The sequence below is a fragment of the Sus scrofa genome, chromosome 15 (genome assembly GCF_000003025.6).
Source record: "Sus scrofa isolate TJ Tabasco breed Duroc chromosome 15, Sscrofa11.1, whole genome shotgun sequence".
Taxonomy (NCBI): domain Eukaryota; kingdom Metazoa; phylum Chordata; class Mammalia; order Artiodactyla; family Suidae; genus Sus; species Sus scrofa.
This window is the reverse complement of record NC_010457.5, coordinates 20,515,063-20,535,776: the sequence shown is the minus strand read 5'-3', so window position 1 is coordinate 20,535,776 and position 20,714 is coordinate 20,515,063.

Sequence of the window (20,714 nt, the reverse complement as noted above, 5' to 3'; positions counted from 1 at the left end):
AATAAAAACAGTATGCAGCAGTGAAAATCAGAATGCCAAGTGTCTGGCAAGGAGGAGTCTCGGCAAATATCTTATAGTTTCCTTTGCACTCAAATAACTTATATCACCTATGAGCTTCAAATTTCATGCCACTCTCTGTGAGTTCCAAAAATCCAGAGGTATAATTATTGTTAGGAAAGATACTCAAGGACCCCAGTTATAATGTTAGAAGAAAGATGCCTTCATCACCAGTCTCCCAAATGCCCTGTTGGTCTTTCCAAACTATAAGTTTTTATTCATGCTCTGCCATCTATAAGTCACTTCCTTTATTCCCTCATTAAGTTCAAATCCTGCCTCACCCAGATGATTTCTAGTCCTGAAGCCTCTGCTGACTTTCTCTTCTGGGTTATGTATGATAGCTCTTCCTGCCTTTTATACTCTTAGGTGGGGAGGAAACACTTACTATAAACTCTCTTGCTTGACTGTTCTTTCTGCAATAACCCAGCAACTAAATATTAAGACAGTACATAATCACTCTCAAGTTTATAATATGTATAAAAATCTAGTCCTCACTTTTATGGAAGTGACATTTTAACTGTATAGAACACCCAATAGTCCCTCAGTTATCAGTTGAAAATTGAGCATATATAGGTTATAAAAAATTGACTATTAAATAAATCATTGATCAGAGAAATCAATGAGTAAAGAAGCCTATGAGTAAGTAAAAAGACTAGTGACTTCCGTGCCCCCCCCTCTTTTGGAATTTTACATTTGCAGCCTGAGGTGCCGGGTCACATTCACAGCCATGGACTTCTTCAAATCTAAGAGTGTGTACCATGCAGCTCTACTTCTCTGGCTTCCATGGTAACAAGAATAGATCTAGAACAAGAAGAGAAAGCAGCCTGATGGGGAATCAGAAGCCCATAGACTGTTCTGGGGTCTAGAATATGCTGTAAACAGATACATTTGACTGTAAATTCCACATACACGGCTAATTTCTCCATCTTAAAACTCAGTTTCCTCGGAGTTTCCTGGTGTCTCAGTGGGTTACTGATCCAGAGTTGTCACTGACATGGCTTGGGTTCAATCCCTGGAACTTCCACATGCTGCAAACAGCTAAAAAACCCACTCAGTTTCCTCATCGGCAGAGTAACAAGGATACCTTAGATCCAGCATCAGAATTCTTCCAGTAGTTACTTATTACGATCTTAATTAGACTTAGTACTGAGAATAGGCTTTCTCTGACATTTAAAGAAAACCAAAGAGATGATAAATCTTGTTACAAAAGAGAAAAGAGAAAATTTTCACCACCATGTTTCATTCTTCTTGATGTTGAGTTTCACCCTATAGTTACTTTTGATCCATGGCGCTAAATAACAACAGAAAAGGCTACTTCCCTTAAGTTGCAAATGCAAAATGACAAAATTATTCTCCATTTAATGTTCCTTTGTCTGTCAATCACTATATGTGCTTGTTGCTTTCTGAACTGAATTTGGTGGGCTTGATTTAGAATGTTTTAAAAAATAAGATAGACTTTTTTTTTTTTATTTAATCCAGACCTTGTTCAGAAGGAGTTAACAGCAGTTCTAGAAACCATCCTAGAATAACACTCATTATTTCATAAGAGGAAGAGATAAAGTAGGGATTCTTAAACATTAGCATGTTTCCCAATCACCTGGAGGACATGTTCATACATGGATTTCTAGCCCCAGGCCACAGAATTTTTGATTCAATATTTCTGGGGTAGGACCTCACAAATGTATTTATAACAAGTTCTCTAGTAAGATGGGTACTAGCAGTCAAGAGATCACCATTGACAACTGCTTTGCTATAATATAATGCTGCCCTTGAGAGCTAATATCTGCAGCCCCAAAAGACAAAGTCAGGGTCCATCAGCAAAAACTACTGAAATAGATAGTATAGTCCAATATAGTCCAATATAACTAAAAGATTTCTCAGCATTTAACTTGCCCACTAACAGAAAGATCTCTCTTTCATTCAGTGGGAGCCTCTCAACATATGCAGACAAGACAGCCAGCCACCACTTAGCCGTCCAAAAAGTAGAAAGTCTAATTAGAAGACCTCTAGGGTTTTTATAACTCGAAGTGGCTACAAAATTTTGAACAAATGAGAGTCATAAAATTATACTTGGAGTTTATGCAGCAAGTTTATACTCTAACTGATGTCTCCTTAACTCGAGTTTGCACTTCTTTTGTAGTTGTTGTTTTTAATGTATTTCAAAAATTGAGCCTCTGTGCACCATACATTCACAGATTTAAAATGTTGAGAGAACAAGAGAACTAGGTTTGGAAGAAGCTTGCTTTTATCTAGCCATCACACACTTCAAATAAGTAAGGATCTTTAAAAAGTTTTTACTCCCTCTAGTCTGTATCCTGACCGACAGAAAATAAAAAATTTAAATGAAAGAAAATCAATTATTGATGTGCATTCTTTTTTCACAGACATTTTTGGGCAATTACACTATGCTAGCATTTGTTTGGATTTCAACAGTATGCATCATACTAATTGATTTTGCTTTATTGAAATAAAATTATAATGTTACTAGCTCTACTTTAACCCTTTACCTTCCAGGAAATGTTGTTTATGCCAAGAAAAGGGCCAAGTTGTCTCACCAGAAAATTCTCTTTTGAAATAGTCTATCTTTTTATGTTTAGAGAAAACATAAGGCTTTTAAAGAAAGCATTTTACAAGATATCTCTAGAAAGGAGGGGCTTTGGCAGATTTTTAAATACCTACTCAAAGGATTTAATAAAATTGTCTTGAGGACCACCTGACTGTTGGAAGGATTCATCTGTGGATTTTTTTCACTGGTTTGTTCACCAAATATTCATTGTCACACCCCGTGTGTATTTTAAGGGAAGAAAGAAACTGAAAGCGGAGAAGAATGGAAAGATTGCAGATTTCCATGCAAACCCAGGAGTTCCTCTGTTGCCTCCTTTTACTTTTCACTGGCTGCAGGGAGAGGGGTTAGACTAAAGAACAATGTGAGGCCCAAAACATTGATGAGAAAATATAATATGAAAGACATTCCCCTTTAATTCACAGGAAAAATTAGAGCTCACAGCCAGAGACAAACCAAGGACACAAGTGTAAAACTAGAGGAGATTGTAGTGTAATGCAGCTATGAAATAATGAAGAGATAAGAAAAAGCAGAGGGGGAAAAACTTTTAAAAAGCTGCTGCAGACTTAAGATTTGAGATGTCATATATTATATGTACACGCATATACATGTATGATTGTACATATATACGCATATATTATATACTGCCAAAACATTTCAAAGTGATTTACATATATCACTACACTTCGTCCTAAGTAGATCAACATCCTCCTCCAAAAACTAATAATTCCCTACCTAACTATAATTCTATCCTTACACCTAACAGAATTAATAATAACCTATCATCATCTGACATCCTTTTCTCCAACTGTCAAAAATCTAAGAATTTTAATGGCAGAGGTCCTATCTCTAAGTGATAGAGAAGATATTTCCTTAAAGTTTAATGAATAAATTTAGTTGATAAATTTTGGTTGATAATAGTTTGGAGTAATGAAAATATTCTGGTAAGTGCTATGACATTTTGAACTATTAACACTAAGTCTAAAATGTAGTTTAAAACAAATGTGTAAAAAACAAAGGTGGTGACTAAATATTTTTTGCCAAATCATTTATGTTGTTTTTTCATAAAGTGTGATATTTCTATAAATGTAAATATAAAGAGCTTTATATTTTGTTGATAGTGATTACTGGTACTACCAAGCCTTTACTGGAACAGTAGAGGGAGTATGCCCAAGACACTGTACAATCAACAGCCTTGGAAAAATTCCCTCATCTTGGAAGTACATATCTACCAGTCTGTAACTAGGCACAAAAAAGAAGTTGATAGAAAAAAGGTAAAAGCCAGATAAAGAAAAAATAGAAATATATGTATTAACAATGAGAATATAAAAGAATCAACCTCACTGCCACTAAAAATTTTGAGGATATAGGAAAACAATGAAAAATTCTTTTATATTCAAAAAGAAATATAAAAATGGGGTTATTATTTAAAATAATTCAGTTGGACAATCAGACATAATGAAAATCTGATAACTTATACAACCTGCTAAAAAGTTATATGGTCTATTTTTTTCTCTATTCTCCACACAAATACCATCGTCAATAATTTATGTATTCATGTTTCCTACAAACAATACAAGACTTGAGACCATCTTAAATATCATTGTATCTCTCACACAACCCAGCAGTATAGTGTCTTTCCCATAGCAAGGACTCAATAAATATGTCTTTCCCATTAATGAGGAAAGAAAACCTCATTTCTTTTTGTTCTTGTGATATAATGCTAGGCAACTAATAAAGTATCCCAGGAGTCCTTGGAAGCATTACCTTTATTTTTTGAGAATTTCTGAGTTGTAAAAGCAAACGAGCTCTTTTAACCTCTATCCTTAAGGAATAGAGACTAGATAGTAAATGCATGCTCACAGTAGCCCAAGATTGCACTGGCGTGTCCCCAGCTTTAAACAATGACAAAAAGTACATTAACCACAAGATCAAGATGCCTAATCAATTTGCAAGCACATGGAAGGGCTCAGAATGATGGGTAATAACCAGCATGACTTTGTGACCAACAAATCATGTTAGACCAATCCAATTGCCTCCTCTGAAAGAGTGGCAGACCTTGTACACTGGGAGGAAGGGACAGACATAATATATTTTGACTTCAGGGAGGCTTCTGACTCTGTTCCACATGACATGCTCATCAACAAGGTAGGAAAATATGGCTTGCTGTCAGAGATGGATTAAATTGATTAGAGTGGTAGCTAATTGGGACGAGAAGGGAAATCACAGACTGCGTGAAATCCTAAGTGCAAAGCCAAATATGCTGCTGTTTTAGGCCTTGATAAATTCAAGGGCAAATAAATAGAGCAGGCAGAGCAGAATATAGTTAGAGGGCAGATCTTCACCCATAAATACAATAGCTCAATCTCTTAATGACATTTCTTCCAATTCTTTGGACATTAAGAAGTATATGAATAAATGGACACTATGTTACTGTATTCACAGGAAAGTTATTATTTTAGACTATAGTTTTTATCTTCAAAATATATTTTCAAAGGCAAAGAATAACTAGATATAATCATTTTCCATTAAGCTATTAAGAGTAAGTCTCCATCAAGCAGAAATTTGACAGCTCTCCCCAGATATGACAGATTGAATGAGAATAGGAAAATAAAATGACCAAGTTTCAAAGGGAAGAAATGAGAGAAATGTTTAAGGATGTTAAATAGCTAAAAGCAGAGCAAGAGGGCCTCTAATGATCCTGACTGTAGTCAAATTTGACTTGAAATTAATTTTTTCTAGTTAGCATACTGGCTAAGATCTGACCCTAAATTTAGTATTTAGGTCGGGTCCATCAATAATTTGAACTAATCAGATTAGCTGGAAGAACCATACCAGTACCATAGAAATGTGGTCAGGAACTGGGAAATTATTTATTACAACATATCTGCCATTAAGTAGGTCCTAATGAAACACCAAGTATGTGACCATCTAACGTAGATCCAGCCACTGTCCTCAAGATCTGGGGCACTAAAGGAAAAGACAACATCTATGAAAGATAAAACATGTATCCTGATCTCTTCTCTCTTCAATATTTATGATTTTTCTTTCTTAAGCATTTCTTCCTTTAAGTGTATCCTACTCCCTTTTCTCTAAAAACTTTAATCTTTCCACATACATGAAACTTTTTTTTCCACATACGACTTTTCACATAAAAGGTAAGGGAGTTCCCACTGTAGCACAGTGGGTTAACAAGCCAACTGCAGTCACTTGGATCATTGCAGAGGCTCAGGTTTGATCCCCAGCCTGGAGCAGTGTGTTAAAGGATCCAGCACTGCCACAGCTGAGGTCTAAGTTGCACCTATGGCTTGGATTCAATCCCTGGCCTGGGAACTTCCATATGCCATGGGTGTGGCCATTAAAAAATAAAATAAAATAAACAATAAAGGTGTCTAAAAATTCTTTGGGATTCCACCTTTGAAAAGGTGGAGACTAGTTCCTCACCCTTTAACTGTGGATTATACGTAGGGACTGCTTCAGCAAAAACGCTGGTGTGTCTTTTTAGAGAAAAGATCATAAAAAGCCCCAAAAGGAAAAACACTATATTACTTGACAATAATGGAATTTTAAATGTCTATTTATTAAAACCTGTCATAAATAAAGTGAAAAGTACAAGCCACAGGATGTAAGAAGAGATTTTTAACTGTATCACTATCAAAGACTACATAAGGAACTACAAATTGATGAGGAAAAGGTAGACAAATCAATGAAAACAGTAGGCTGAAGTATTAACCAGGTATTTTACAAAAGAGAAAGTCCAAGTGGTGGATAAACAAATAAAATATGATCAACTTCTTTACTAACCAGAGAAATGCAAATGAAAACTATAGAGAACTACAGCTATACACACATCAAATTGGCTAAAATAAAAAAGGGAAAGCTTAGTATTTGGTGACAATGTAAAGCATTATCTGCTAAAACTAAAAAGAGGCATACACTGTGACTAAGTAATTTCACTCTTAGGTGAGTATACTATCGAAAACATGGACACATAGGCACCACGATGTGTAATATCTTTACATGTATAATAGCTTTAAGAGCAATATAGATTTTATAGCCAAAACCTAGGAAAAATTATTTCAGCAGTAAAATATGCTGAAATATTCTAAACTATAAAATACAGAAATGAAAATAAACTAAAACAATGTGTATCTACTCAGATGGATAAATCATATAAACATATGAATGAAAAAAGCACAACATAAAAATATATAGTATAATATATTGTTTATTTATATTAAGTTTACAAAATACAGACTAATGAGCAATGTTAAGGGATGCATATATTGGTATTAAAATCACAAAGCAAAGCAAGAAAATAATTACCATAAAATTCAGCATAGCAGTTACCTCTACCAGGTAGAGAAAGGTAAAGATATTCCAAAATGAACATATGGAGAGCTTCTGGAATGCTGGCAATGTTTTCTTTCTTGACCTGCATGTTGATTCACAGGTTTTACTTTATAATTCATCCCATTACATTGTTTATTTATGCCTTATGCACTTTTTCTGTGTGTTATATTTAAAAATAAAACATTTACAGAACGACAGCAAATTTACACCACAGCCCTATAAACTAGCTTCAATTCCCAAAACTCTATGGTAAATTCTCCCTGAATTTTTTTCAAGAATCTCATAACATAGTTGTAAAGGCATAAATACCATGTTTTTCCTGCTTCATTCCACTGCAAATATTCATTAAACATGTATCATCTGAGTGTCTACTGTGTGCCAGACACTGTTCTAGGCCTTCATAATTACAGCAAAGAAAGAAAATACAAATATAAGCCCCTGCCCTCACTCAAGGGATTTATATTCTAGTTTGAGTTTAAAATAATTATAGGAGTTCCCATCATGCCACATCGGAAACAAATTCGACTAGGAACCAGGAGCTTGCAGGCTCGATCCCTGGCCTTGCTCAGTGTATTAAGGTTCTGGCTTTGCCATGAGCTGTGGTGTGGGTCGCAGACTCAGCTCAGATCCCACGTTGCTGTGGCTCTGGCCTAGGCCAGAGGCTACAGCTCCAATTAGACCCCTAGCCTGGAAACCTCCATGTGCTGCGGGTGAGGCCCTAAAAAAAAGAAAAAAAAAAAAAGACAAAAGACTACATAAATAAATAAATAAACAAATAAATAAAATAAAGATTTATATTACCAAATATGATTATAACAACAAAGAGAACCTAGCTTCAGGAAAAACTGCATCCAGGGATTCAAATAGTGTAACAATTTTGAGTCTCATTCTTTCTACCTCTCACTTGGCTTACAGCTGCTCTCAGACCTTATTCCCTCAGACCCTCCCCTAAGTTAGGGGACAGGACCATAATTAGTTTTACAGTCACATTCCTCCAGCTTACACTCCAAGAGGAAAAAAGACTGTCTCCCAGTATCTATATATTAAAAAATTCCAGGGAAGAGCTCTGATTGGCCGTTCTTGGATTATTATTTCACCCATGAGCCAATCACTAAGGCCAAGATAATATTGTCCTCTGATTGGTCAAGCCTGAATCTTACACCTCAATGCAATGAGGGGAGAAATCTGGTATTGCAATTGGTAGCCCTAATGAAATGACATGGAATAAGGGAGAAGGATTTCCAAAAGAAACAGTACTGAAATTAGAATTGAGTAAGTAGTGCTGGGATAATTAAAGCTCTTGATAATGGTCTCCAACAAGCATACATAATACAGATCAGGCTGTGATAAGGGCAATCATGAAAAACCAAACATATATAAAGTACTGCAGGATCACAGAGAAAGGAATAGTTACCTCTAACCAAAGAATCAAGGAAATCTTCACAGATCTGCACCCAACCTTCTTCACCCCACAGAGCCAAATCTCAGATCCACTCTGGAAAAAATCAAGCTGATCATCTTATTCAGCATAAAAGAAACACAGATCTATGGGGGACATTAAAGTCACCCTGAGTGTCTTAACACACTCTGAACAGGATGAGAGTCAGTAGTAGGATGTTCCGGAAGGTAGCCCCATACTGTGTCTCAAGGAGCAGGCTCGTGGTTTAATAGTCCTAATCTGTTCTGCCAGGATTAGAAACTGCTTTTCTTAACCTAGCTGAAATAGTGTGAGTTTATAAAAACAGTCAATAAAGAACAATGATGCAACCAGAGAGAGGAAACCAGAGAGCCTTGAAGTGCTCTGAGTTTAACCTCTGTGTCCCTAACTCAAAATTTCTGAAAGCCCTTCCCTGCTTTCATAAATGGTTAAATGTGTGTCTAACAGTGAGGTCCTATTCTCGCATCCAATCTGCTACCCTAGCATGTAAGAGCTTTTTCCTGAAATTGTGGACTATGGTTTTATGAAACTATTAAAAATGTGGTTACTTCCTTCAAACTCTTCATTTGAACTTTAATTCATTCACCATATTCTAGACTTAATCATTTAATTATGACAATAAATTAAAAATAGGCCCCTATTTTACCCCATCCTCAATTCACACACCAATAAAATCCTCTACAATCAATTGCCCTTCAGTGACAGAATTTTAAAATGTGCACATTCTGACACCAGCCCTCTCCTCTGGCAGCCTTAAAGGTGACTAATTCCACACCCAGCCCACCACCTGTCAAGACTCCACTGCATATGTACACCTCTCTCTGCCCCCAACACCACTGCTGGATTAAATTCCCTGTGGATTATGGATATTTTTCCCATATAGTTGATTGTTTTATTGTCTTTTTTTTTTAGGGCTGCACTTACAGCATATGGCAGATCTCAGGCTAGGGGTCGAATGAGAGCTACAGCTGCCAGCCTACGTCACAGCCACAGCAATGCCAGACCTGAGCTGTGTCTGCAACCTACACCACAGCTCACGGCAACACCGGATCCTTAACCCACTGAGTGAGGCCAGGGGTAGAACTCGAGTACTCATGGATACTAGTTAGTTTCATTAAGCACTGAGCCATGACGGGAACTCCCTAATTTCTTAAACTCATAATATAATCTTGGACCCATGACAAAATGCTTTATGCAAAACAGATTAACCAAAAAAAAATTGGTTAACTGACAATTTTCAAAAACTTATATTAAAGAATAAGTAATTGCCATAACTTATTTCTCCAATATCCTTATGATTCAGAGAAACACTTACCAATCTAATGATAACTACATGGTGGAATCAAGTGACCAGAACTGGATACAAAAGAGTGGAGCTACTTAGAAAGTGACAGGCACATAATAATTAAAGAGTATGAAATACAGTATAGTACATCTCTGAGTTCAAATCTTAGAAAGCTCTGTAAGTTCTCTGGCTCTGTTTCCTGTTTAGGGGAGGGATATAATACACTTCTACCTGGGATACTGTGAGCATTGTGTGAAATGATGCATGTTTAATCAATCAACTTGCATGTAATGTTTTTTAAAAACAGTGATGTGTGTTGTGCCTATAAATTGTATTCTGAGCTCCTAGTCATCCTTTGTGATGGAAGCTAATTTCAGCTAGTTTGCGGTCTCTGTTCTTTCCTTAAGGTTGCCTCTAATTTGGGAAACCATTCATGTCACTCCAAGTGTGGGTTAGCTACAGGTATCTCTTCCATCAGTAAGCATTGAAATAGTTGCATTTTAGTCATCAGACATTGGTGATACCCTCCTAGGTCCCATCTTTGTAATTCCTTAATTCTATGGTGCCTCTGCTAATTCCAAGCCCTGCCCAAAAAGAAACCTACATAAGATGTCTATGGCCCTGTCTACCATGCCTAGCAGTCATTCCTTTTCTGAGGTATTTTTGCCTAAAGAAAATACAGAACCTCTCCAATTGTTAGGGTTTTGTATGCCTCCATGTTCCTGTCAGATGAACAATAAGCAAGGCCCTTTCTCTGGGACCCACCAAATGCTGCTCTCACTATCTCTCCTGTTCCCACCCTCTTTCCAGGCTGAGAAATTTTCTCTCTATATGGGATGAGTCCTACTCCTCAAAGCCCATTTCTCCCAAATATTTTGCCTTTGCCTCAGGTTCTCTCAGATTTCCTAAAGCCAGAAGCATCTACTTTTTTTTTTCTTACTGCTTTTCCCTTCCCTCCTGGGGTTGGCAGAACTGAAAGAAGGACACATGGATACAGGCAGAAGAAAAACACAGGAAACTCTACTCAATATTCTATAATAACCTACATGAGGAAAGAATCTGAAAAAGAATGAATATATGTATAACTGAATCGCTTTGCTGCACATCTGAAACTAACACAACATTGTAAGTCAACTCTTCTTCGATTTTAAATTTTAAAAAAAGAAAGCACAGGAAAAACATTGACATCGAGAGGAAAATCCATCCAACAAGTGACATTATTATTAGCAGCTTGACAGTAGATGGAGATGAACAATGTACTTCGGATACTTTAATCCTTTAGCTGTTTTCCAGATACTTTCCCCATATTCCTTGAAGAAGGATGTCCCAAACTGGAAACCCCACCTTTACACTGCCAAATAGAAGTCATATTTTTTCACAGTTGAAGAACATGGAGTTTTCCAGAAAGGAGAAAGTAGGGTTGGATAGAATCAGAGTTTACCTTCCAAGCACTCTGGTCTCCCCTCTACTTTGCATTCTTCCTTCTCATATCATGGAAACTCCCCTCCTTCTTTCATTCAGGCATGTGTTTTCTCCATCATCCACAGAGATCTGGACAGATCTCTCTTCAGAAAGCCACATGGTAAAACATTCCACCTGCTACTTCCTTGGCCACAAATCCCATTCCCTAGGTAATTTAGCTCATTCTTGTATCCAAACTAAAGTATAGTTGATTTACAGTGTTGTGTCAGTTTCTGTGTACAGCATAGTGGCCCAGTCATACATGTATGTATTTTCTTTTTCTCATACTAGCTTCCATCATGGTCTATCCCAGGAGACTGGATATAGTTCCCTGTGCCATGCAGTAGGACCTTATTGCTTATCCATTCTAAATGTCATAGTTTGCATATACTAATCCCAGACTCACCATTCATCCCATTCCCTCCCTCATCCCTTGGGAAACACAAGTCTGTTCTCCATGTCTAACAGCTTGTTTGATCCATCTCCTAGAATAATGACACTAAAAACAAAAATAAACCAGTGGGTCCTAATTAAAATCAAGATTCTTGCATAGCAAAGGAAACCATTAAAAAAAGAAAGAAAGAAAACGTGCAGAATGGGAGAAAATCTTCGCAAGCAGTGCAACCAACAAGGGCCTAATCTCCAAAATGTACAAACAACTCATACAACTCAACAACAAACAAAAAACAACCCAATCAAAAAATTGGCAGAAGACCAAAACAGACATTTCTCCAAAGAGGACATCCAGATAGCCAATAGGAACATGAAAAGATGCTCAACATCATTTTTTTTTTTTTTTTTTTTGCTTTATAGGGCCACATCCTCGGCATAAGAAGGTCCCAGGCTAGGGGATGAATCAGAGCTACAGCCACAGGCCTATGCCACAGCAACATCAGATCCAAGCTGTGTCTGCAACTTACACCACAGCTCACAGCAAGGCTGGATCCTTAACCCACTGAGTGAGGCCAGGGATCGAACCCACGACCTCATAGTTCCTAGTCAGATTTGTTTCCACTGAGCCATGATGGGAACTCCCAACATCACTAATTATTAGAGAAATTCAAATCAAAACTACAATGAGGTACCACTTCACATAAGTCAGAATGGCCATCATTAAGTCTACAAATAGCAAATGCTGGAGAGAGTATGGAGAAAAGGGACCCCTCCTTCGCTGTTGGTAGGAGCATAAATTGGTACAACCACTATGGAAAACTGTATGGAGGTTCCTCAGAAAACTAAATATAGAACTACCATATGACCCACAATCCCACTCTTGGGCATATATTAGACAAAACTTTCACTGAAAAAGATACATGCACCCCTATGTTCATTGTAGCACTATTCGCAACAGCAAAGACATGGAAACAACCTTAATGTCCATCAACAGATGGATGGAGAAAGAAGATATGGCACTTATACACAATATTACTCAGCCATAAAAAAGAATGAAAAAATGGCATGTGCAGCAACATGGATGCAACTAGAGATCCTCATACTAAGTGAAGTAAGTCAAAAAGAGAAAGACAAATACCAGGAGTTGCCATTGTGGTGCAATGGAAATGAATCTGACTAGTATCCGTGAGGATGTGGGTTATATCCCTGGTCTCACTCAGTAGGCCGGTGATACAGCATTGCTATGAGCTGTGGTTTAGGTTGCAGATGTGGCTTCAATCCTGCATTGCTGTGGCTCTGGCATAAGCCAGCAGCTGTAGCTCTGATTTGATTCCTAGCTTGGGAACTTGCATATGCTGCAAGAGCAGCCCTAAAAAAAAAAAAAAAAAAAGAATACACATTCTCCTTAAGTACATCATTTACAAAAATGGCCAATATTGGGACATAAAACAAGTCTCAACAAATTTGAAGGAATGAAATCATACAGATTATATTCACAAGCATATAATAATTAAGTTATTAATAAACTTAATTATTAATAAAAAAACCAAAAACACTATGTACTTTATAAATTAAATACCTCTAGTTATGCCAATATGTCAGAGAAGAAATCATAGGGCAAAGAAAAACATTTAATGTGTTTTTACTGAATAGTAACCAAAAAAGACACTACATTGTAAAATTTGTGGGATGTGAATAAAGCAGAAATTGGAGGGAAATATCCAAACATTGCATATATTAGAAAATAATAATGTGTGAAAATTAACATCCATCCACTTGAAACAGATCCTTCTTCAGGGAAGGAGTTGCTGCCCAGCTGTGGGTAGAACAGTCAGAAGACAGTCTTCATCTGTCAGCTCCTGCAGGGTCTGCCTCAGCTGCAGAGAGCCACCTACAGTAAGGCCATGCTCATATCTAATAACTAGGTAAAGAAGGTGTTTAACAGCCAAGCCAATGTTGAAAACCCAATGCAACACTCAAAGACCATAATCTGATGTGCAGTATTTTCTCCAGAACTCCCCACCAAGTTGATCAGGCTTACAGAGCCTGCATCACAGTTTAGCCTCTCTTTCTGTTTAAATTCTGCTTCTTCCCATTAGGCATAACAAACTTCATCTCAATATGTGGGTCGAAGAATCCAATCTGTGATACCATCTCAAAAAAATGAGAAAAAGTACAGCACACTAAACCAATGAACTTCATAGGAGAAAATAATAAAAATATGACTAGAAAGTTTTGACAAAAGCAAACATTCAACAGACATGATCAACAGTCTTTTTAAAAGATTAATTTAAAAAAGTATAAAACACCAGTAAAAGGTATAGAAAAAAAAAATAAAGAAAAAGACAATTAGCCAATGCAAAGGGAGAAGAGACATCATCCCAGGCACTAGAGACACTAAATGGATAATAAGAAGATATTAAATTAAATTTATGCCAATATTTTTAAAAATTAAATTACACAGTGCAAGAAAAAAAATAACTTATCCAAACAAAATCAATAAGGGTTTGAAAATTTCTATGGCCCTATAGCTATTAAAGTAGATCAGTAATTTTTTAATTTCCCACAAAAAAACTAAAAGCCCAAATAAATGATTCACCATGGAAATCTACCAATTTTTAAAAATAATTTAAATGTTACATAGTAAGCATAGAAGAGGAATGGAAAAGTATAGAAAATGAAGAAACACCTCAAGTCATTTTATAGGGCCAGCATAGATATGATATGAAAGTACAGGAAGAACAGTGTAAGCAGAAAAGTTACAGATATCTTTTACTAATCAACATTCATGCAAAATCTTAAATAAAATGTTACAGATATGTTTTACTAATCAACATTCATGCAAATATCCTAAATAAAATGTTAACAAAGCAATCTCATCAATCTATTTTTTTTAAAAAAACCTGACTTATAATGCAAGTTTTTGTTTTTAACATCAGAAAATTAATACACTCACCACAGTAACAGATTACTAAACAGTTATACAATTATTTTAGTTTCTTATGAAAGAAGGCTCAGTAAATTTAACATACATTCATTGATAGAAAGAGAAAAAACAAATACATGATATCACTTATATGTGGAATCTAAAATATGGCACAAATGAACGTATTTACAAGACAGAAACAGACTCACAGACATAGAGAACAGACTTGTGGTTGCCACGAAGGAGGAGGGAGCAAGTGGGATGGACAGAAAGTTTGGGGTTAATAGATGCAAACCATTACATTTAGAATGGATAAGCAATGAGGTCCTACCGTAGAGCACAGGGAACTATATCCATTCTCTTGGCATAGACCATGATGGAAAATAGTATAAGAAAAAGAATATATATATTCTTTTTTATATTCTTTGTGTGTGTGTATGTGTGGGTAAACTGGGTCACTCACAATGCTGCATAGCAAAAGTCTGACAAAATACTGTAAATTAACTATAATCTAACAAAAATATGTAAATATAAAAAAATCATTTTAAAAAAGGAAAAATTTTGGAAATTCATCTGGACAGGAACTTTCTAAATCCAAACAAAATATATATCAAAAAAAAAAAAAAAAAAAAAACTTTAGGAGTTCCCATCGTGGCTCAGTGGTTAACGAATCCAACTAGGAACCATGGGGATGCAGGTTGGATCCCTGGCCTCGCTCAGTGGGTTAACGATCCAACGTTGCCGTGAGCTGTGGTGCAGGTCACAGATGCGGCTCAGATCCTGCGTTGCTGTGGCTCTGGTGTAGGCCGGAGGGTACAGCTCCGATTCAACCCCTAGCCTAGGAACCTCCATATGCCACACCTAGAAAAGGCAAAAAGACAAAAAACAAAAAAATACTTTAGGAAAACATCCTATTTAAAAGTTTTCTCTTGTATATCAGAAATAAAACAAGGATTCCCACTATCACCATTTAATTTGATATCATATTGGAGATCCAATCCAATGTAGTAAGATAAGAACTGAGGGTTTCCAGACCAAGATGGTGACACAGGAGGTGCCAGAATTCCTCTCCTCCCATGGGCACAATGAATTCACCACTAATTCAGAACAATTCCATCTGAGGGAAATCCAGAAACTAAATGAGTGAATCCTACATATCAGATATAGAGAAAATACCCACACCAAAATGAGTAGGAAAGGCTGATCCACACTGACTGGACACCCTACCCCCAGCACAGTACCATAATCTGGAGGGCACCCCAAGCTTTTCCCTGAAAAACTAAGGGTTTGGACCATACATCTAGTGCCCCAGCTTTTAAAGCTACTACCTACCCACTGGAGGCTCCCAAATCATCTAGCTCTGAAAGCCAACAGCACTTAATTTATAAGTCCCACAGGACCCAAGCAAACAAAGAAGCAGCTGTTAAAGGAAATGAGAGTACTCCCAGCTGCCACCCCCAACCCCCCAGTTCTCAGCTCAGAGGCAGCTGGTGAAAAATGCCCATCATCCAGTCTTTCCCCAGAAAAGGGCTGACCACATACTTTAAAAGCTGCTACTTGAAGGTCCAGCTTCTAATTAGCACCCGTCTAGGTACGTGATGGTCTGGGGGCCCAAAAGAGCCAGCAGGCACTTCCCCCACCTCCTCCTTAGCTCCAACAGTAAAAGAAAGTTTCCAGCTCCTTGGAAGGAGCTTGTCTGACATCTAGCACCACAACTTTTACAGCTACTGCCAGACCAAAAGGCCCCAAAATCACCTAGTTCTGGTAATCAACGAGACTTAAAACATTCACAAGTCCCACAGGAGTGGAGAAACAAAGAAGCAGACTTTACTGGAGCAGCTATATCCCCTGGCACTGCCCAGAGGGAGCAGGCAAAAGTGCCCACCTTGGAGTTCCCGTCTGGCGCAGTGGTTAACGAATCCAACTAGGAACCATGAGGTTGCGGGTTCGATCCCTGCCCTTGCTCAGTGGGTTAAGGATCCGGTGTTGCATGAGTGTGGTGTAGGTCGCAGACGGGACTCGGATACTGCGTTGCTGTGGCTCTGGCGTAGGCCGGCGGCTACAGCTCCGATTAGACCCCTAGCCTGGGAACCTCCATATGCCACTGGAGCAGCCCAAGAAATGGCAAAAAGACAAAAAAAAAAGGGGGGGGGTTTGATTACATACTTGCCCTTGCCTGAGGGCTCAGCTTCCAACCTGCCTGCATCTAGGTGCTAACTGTAAATCCCCTTTGGGGACACTGAAGGGTTTTAGCACACTCTCAACTATGCAGGCGAGGACATGGAAACACAGGAATACTCATACACTGTTGGTGGGAATGTAAACTGGTACAGAACTACTAAAAACATATAGAAGTTCCTCAAGAAATTAAAAACAGAACTAGAATATGATCCAGCAAACCCACTCCTGAGTGTATACCCAGAGGAAACTAAAGAGTTATCTCAAAGAGATGTCTGTACTCCAATGTTCACAGAAGCATTATACAGAATAGTCAAGATGTAGAAACATCCTAAAAGTTCACTGATGGATAAATGGATTAAAAATGTGGCATATGCAATGGAATATTATTCAGCTTTAAAAAGGAAAGAAATATTATTTGCAATGTTATGAATGAATGCAGAGGTCATCATGCTAAGATAATCCAGATAGAGAAAAAGAAATAATGCATAGTATTAATTTTATATGGGTCTAAAAATAATGAACCTCTAGAAACAGAGATTAGAAGGATGGTTGCCAGGGGATGGGGATAAGGAAGTGAGGAAATTAGGAAGAGGCTAAGAGGGAACTAACTTTCAATTATAAGGTCCCAGGATCTAACATACAATGCAGTGACTATAGTTGATAACACTATATTGTATAATTGTATAATTGAAATTCTCTTAGAGTGGGACTTTAGTGTTCACACACACACACACACACAAAAGCAGGGGGTAGAAATGTAAGGTGATGGGTATTAATTAATGGTGCAAATATTTTTACAATGTATACATATACCAAACCATCACACAGTACACTTTAAATATCTTACAAATTTTTCAGTTATACTTCTTTTTTAAAAGTGTATAAAAATTTGAAAAGAAAAATAAAAATGGTGTCTACACACAAATGACATGATTGCATATGTATAAAATCCAAAAATAAGCTACAAATAAATTATTTAAAATAATATGTGATTATAACAACATTGATTAATACAAAATGAGTTTATGAAAAAAACTAATATTCGGAATACCTGAACAAACCGCTAGAAAATAAAAATTTTAAAAAGATGCTGTTAACAATAGTATCAAATCTTTAAAAAAGGCTAAAAATATATGTGTAGCACTTTATGTATATTTATATTTTATTTATATAATATATAAATATTTGGTATATATAAACTTAATATATGTAACTATTTGGCATATATATAAACTTTGTTGACATGTATTAAATAAATGGAGAGAGATATTATTTTATGGATTGAAACATCATTAAAAAACATCAGTTATTCCAGATATAAGTGATATCATACAGTACTTGTCTTTCCCTTTCTAATGGAACATGATGGAGGATAATGTGAGAAAAAGAATGTGTGTGTGTGTGTGTGTGTGTGCGTGTGTGTGTGTGTGTGTGTGTGTTCGACTGGGTCACTTTGCCGTACAGCAGAAATTGACAGAATGCTGTAAACCAACTATCATGGCAAAAAATAAATAAAAAAAGAAATTCTGATTAAAAAATAAAATAAATAAAAATAAAAATGTCAATTACATTCAAATTTATTTGCAGATTTAATGCAGTGCCATGCAGTAGCCTAGTCCGATTACTTTTACAAGGTTTAAAAAGTACTTTCTAGGAGTTCCCATCTTGGCTCACTGGTTATCGAATCCAACTAGGAATCATGAGGATTCAGGTTCGATCCGTGGCCTCGCTCAGTGGATTAAGGATCCGGCGTTGCTGTGAGTTGTGGAGTAGGTTTCAGACTCGGCTCGGATCCCATGTTGCTGTGGCTCTGGCATAGGCCAGTGGCTACAGCTCCAATTAGACCCCCTAGCCTGGGAACCTCCATATGCCATGGGTGTGGTCCTAGAAAAGACCAAAAAAAAAAAAAGTATCTTCTAAAATATAGTGAAGTGCAAATGAGCCAAAGAAAACTAAGACCCTTTTAAAGAAGAAAAATAAGTTGGATGTGCTTCCTCTACTCTATATTAGAATTATATTTAAACTATGGTAATAATTAACAAATATAGCAATGTAATAAAGAGCAAAGAAATAGACTCATCCATAAGCTATATTGATACATGACAGTTAATATGCACTGTGAATATGTGGGGAAATGACAGATATTACAAGGAATGGTTTTTAGACAACTGAATATTCATATAGAGCAAATTAAAGTGGACCCCTTCTTCACTTCCTACATAACCATCAGGTTCAATAGATTAAAAATCTAATGTAAAAGGCAAAATCATAAAGATTTTAATAAAGATATTTCATCAGCTCTGGTTAAAATAGTTTCCTAAACAAGACACTATCCATAAAGGAAAACACTGATACACTCAACTGCATTAAAGTGAAAAACTTAAGTTCACAAAGATCATAAGAATACACATTCAGGAGTTCCCATCATGGCTCAGTGGTTAACGAATCTGACTAGGAACCATGATGTTTCGGGTTCGATTCCTGCCCTTGCCGGTTAAGAATCCGGTGTTGCAGTGAGCTGTGGTGTAGGTTGCAGATGCAGCTCGGATCCTGCGTTGCTGTGGCTCTGGCATAGGCTGGCAGCTACAGCTCCGATTAGACCCCTAGCGTGGGAACCTCCATATGCCGCAGGAGCGGCCCAAGAAATGGCAAAAAGACAAAAAAAAAAAAAAAAAAAAAAAAAAAGAATACACATTCACATTTGTAAAAGGTATTTGCAGCAAAAAAAGAAAAAAAAAAGAAGAATTTCTACGTATTAATACGAAATAGATCATCTAATTTTTAATGGGTAAGTGGGTTGAATAGCTACTTACATAACTAGCCAACATACATGAAAAGTATAGATTAATGTGTGATCAGGAAAATAAAAATTAACACTATAATTAAATAGCACTATGCATTCACTGTCTTGGCAAAGGGTAAAAAGTCTGACTCTATCAAATGTTGGTGAGAATACTGAGAAAAGGAACATCACAGTGAGTGGAATGGAAAAATATGGCATTACCAAGTAAATTAAAAATATGGGACCTATTCCATTCTCAGGAATACACCCTACAGAAACTTTTACATAATGTAAACCAGGATACTTGGACAGACATATTAACAAAAGTATTATTCATAATAGCTCTAAACAGGAATCAGGCCAAGTGTCCACTTTGAGAGGAATGGATAAGTGAATCAATATATTCATACAATAGAACACAAATGATACTACATGAAAATGAACTATAGCTGAACCCAACATTATGGATGAATGTCATAAACATAATATTGAATAAAAGAATTGAGATAAATATGTGTATGTATTCATATATATACATATACACATGTACATATATATATATATATATACACACAATGACTCTATTCTTCTAAAATTGAAAAACAGGAAAATTTAATCTACATTATTTAGTCATTCGTACATGGATTATTACATAACTTTTCTACATTATGGTATATATCACAGCTTCAAATCAGTGACAATAAAACAAATGAAAGATAAAGAAATAAAATAATGGTTGCAACAACTTTTTAAGGATATCTTTTAAAAGGAGGAATATATCAAATCATTACATTGTACACATTAAAGTTACACAATGTTATGGGGCAATTATATCTCAATAAAACTAGGAAAAAAGCATAAATTAAACAAAAAAGTAATATTAAGAGTATAAAAATACTCCTGTGCTCATTCCATTTAAAAAAAAAAAAAAAAGGAGAAAGCCTAACAGTGTAAAAGATGGCATCAGAGGAACTATTGTTTTAAGAGAATAATAGATTTAAATATTAACTAACTAAAAGGGATCAGTATTTAAAGAAGTATTAACAATACAGAAGATTAAGGGGATGAATGTGATCCTTAAGAAAGCAAAAGGTCATGAAATCAGAACATACATAGGTGTAAAAGTAAAAAGAAGGGAAAATGGATGCAGATGAAGGCAATTTTGTAAATGACAGGCCAGCCATCTGATGGCTCCATTTTCTCTGCGAAGTAGAAAGTGAGACTGTGCTCCAAAAACTAGCTTTCTTGGCAAAAGGAAGTCGACAGTACTTTTCC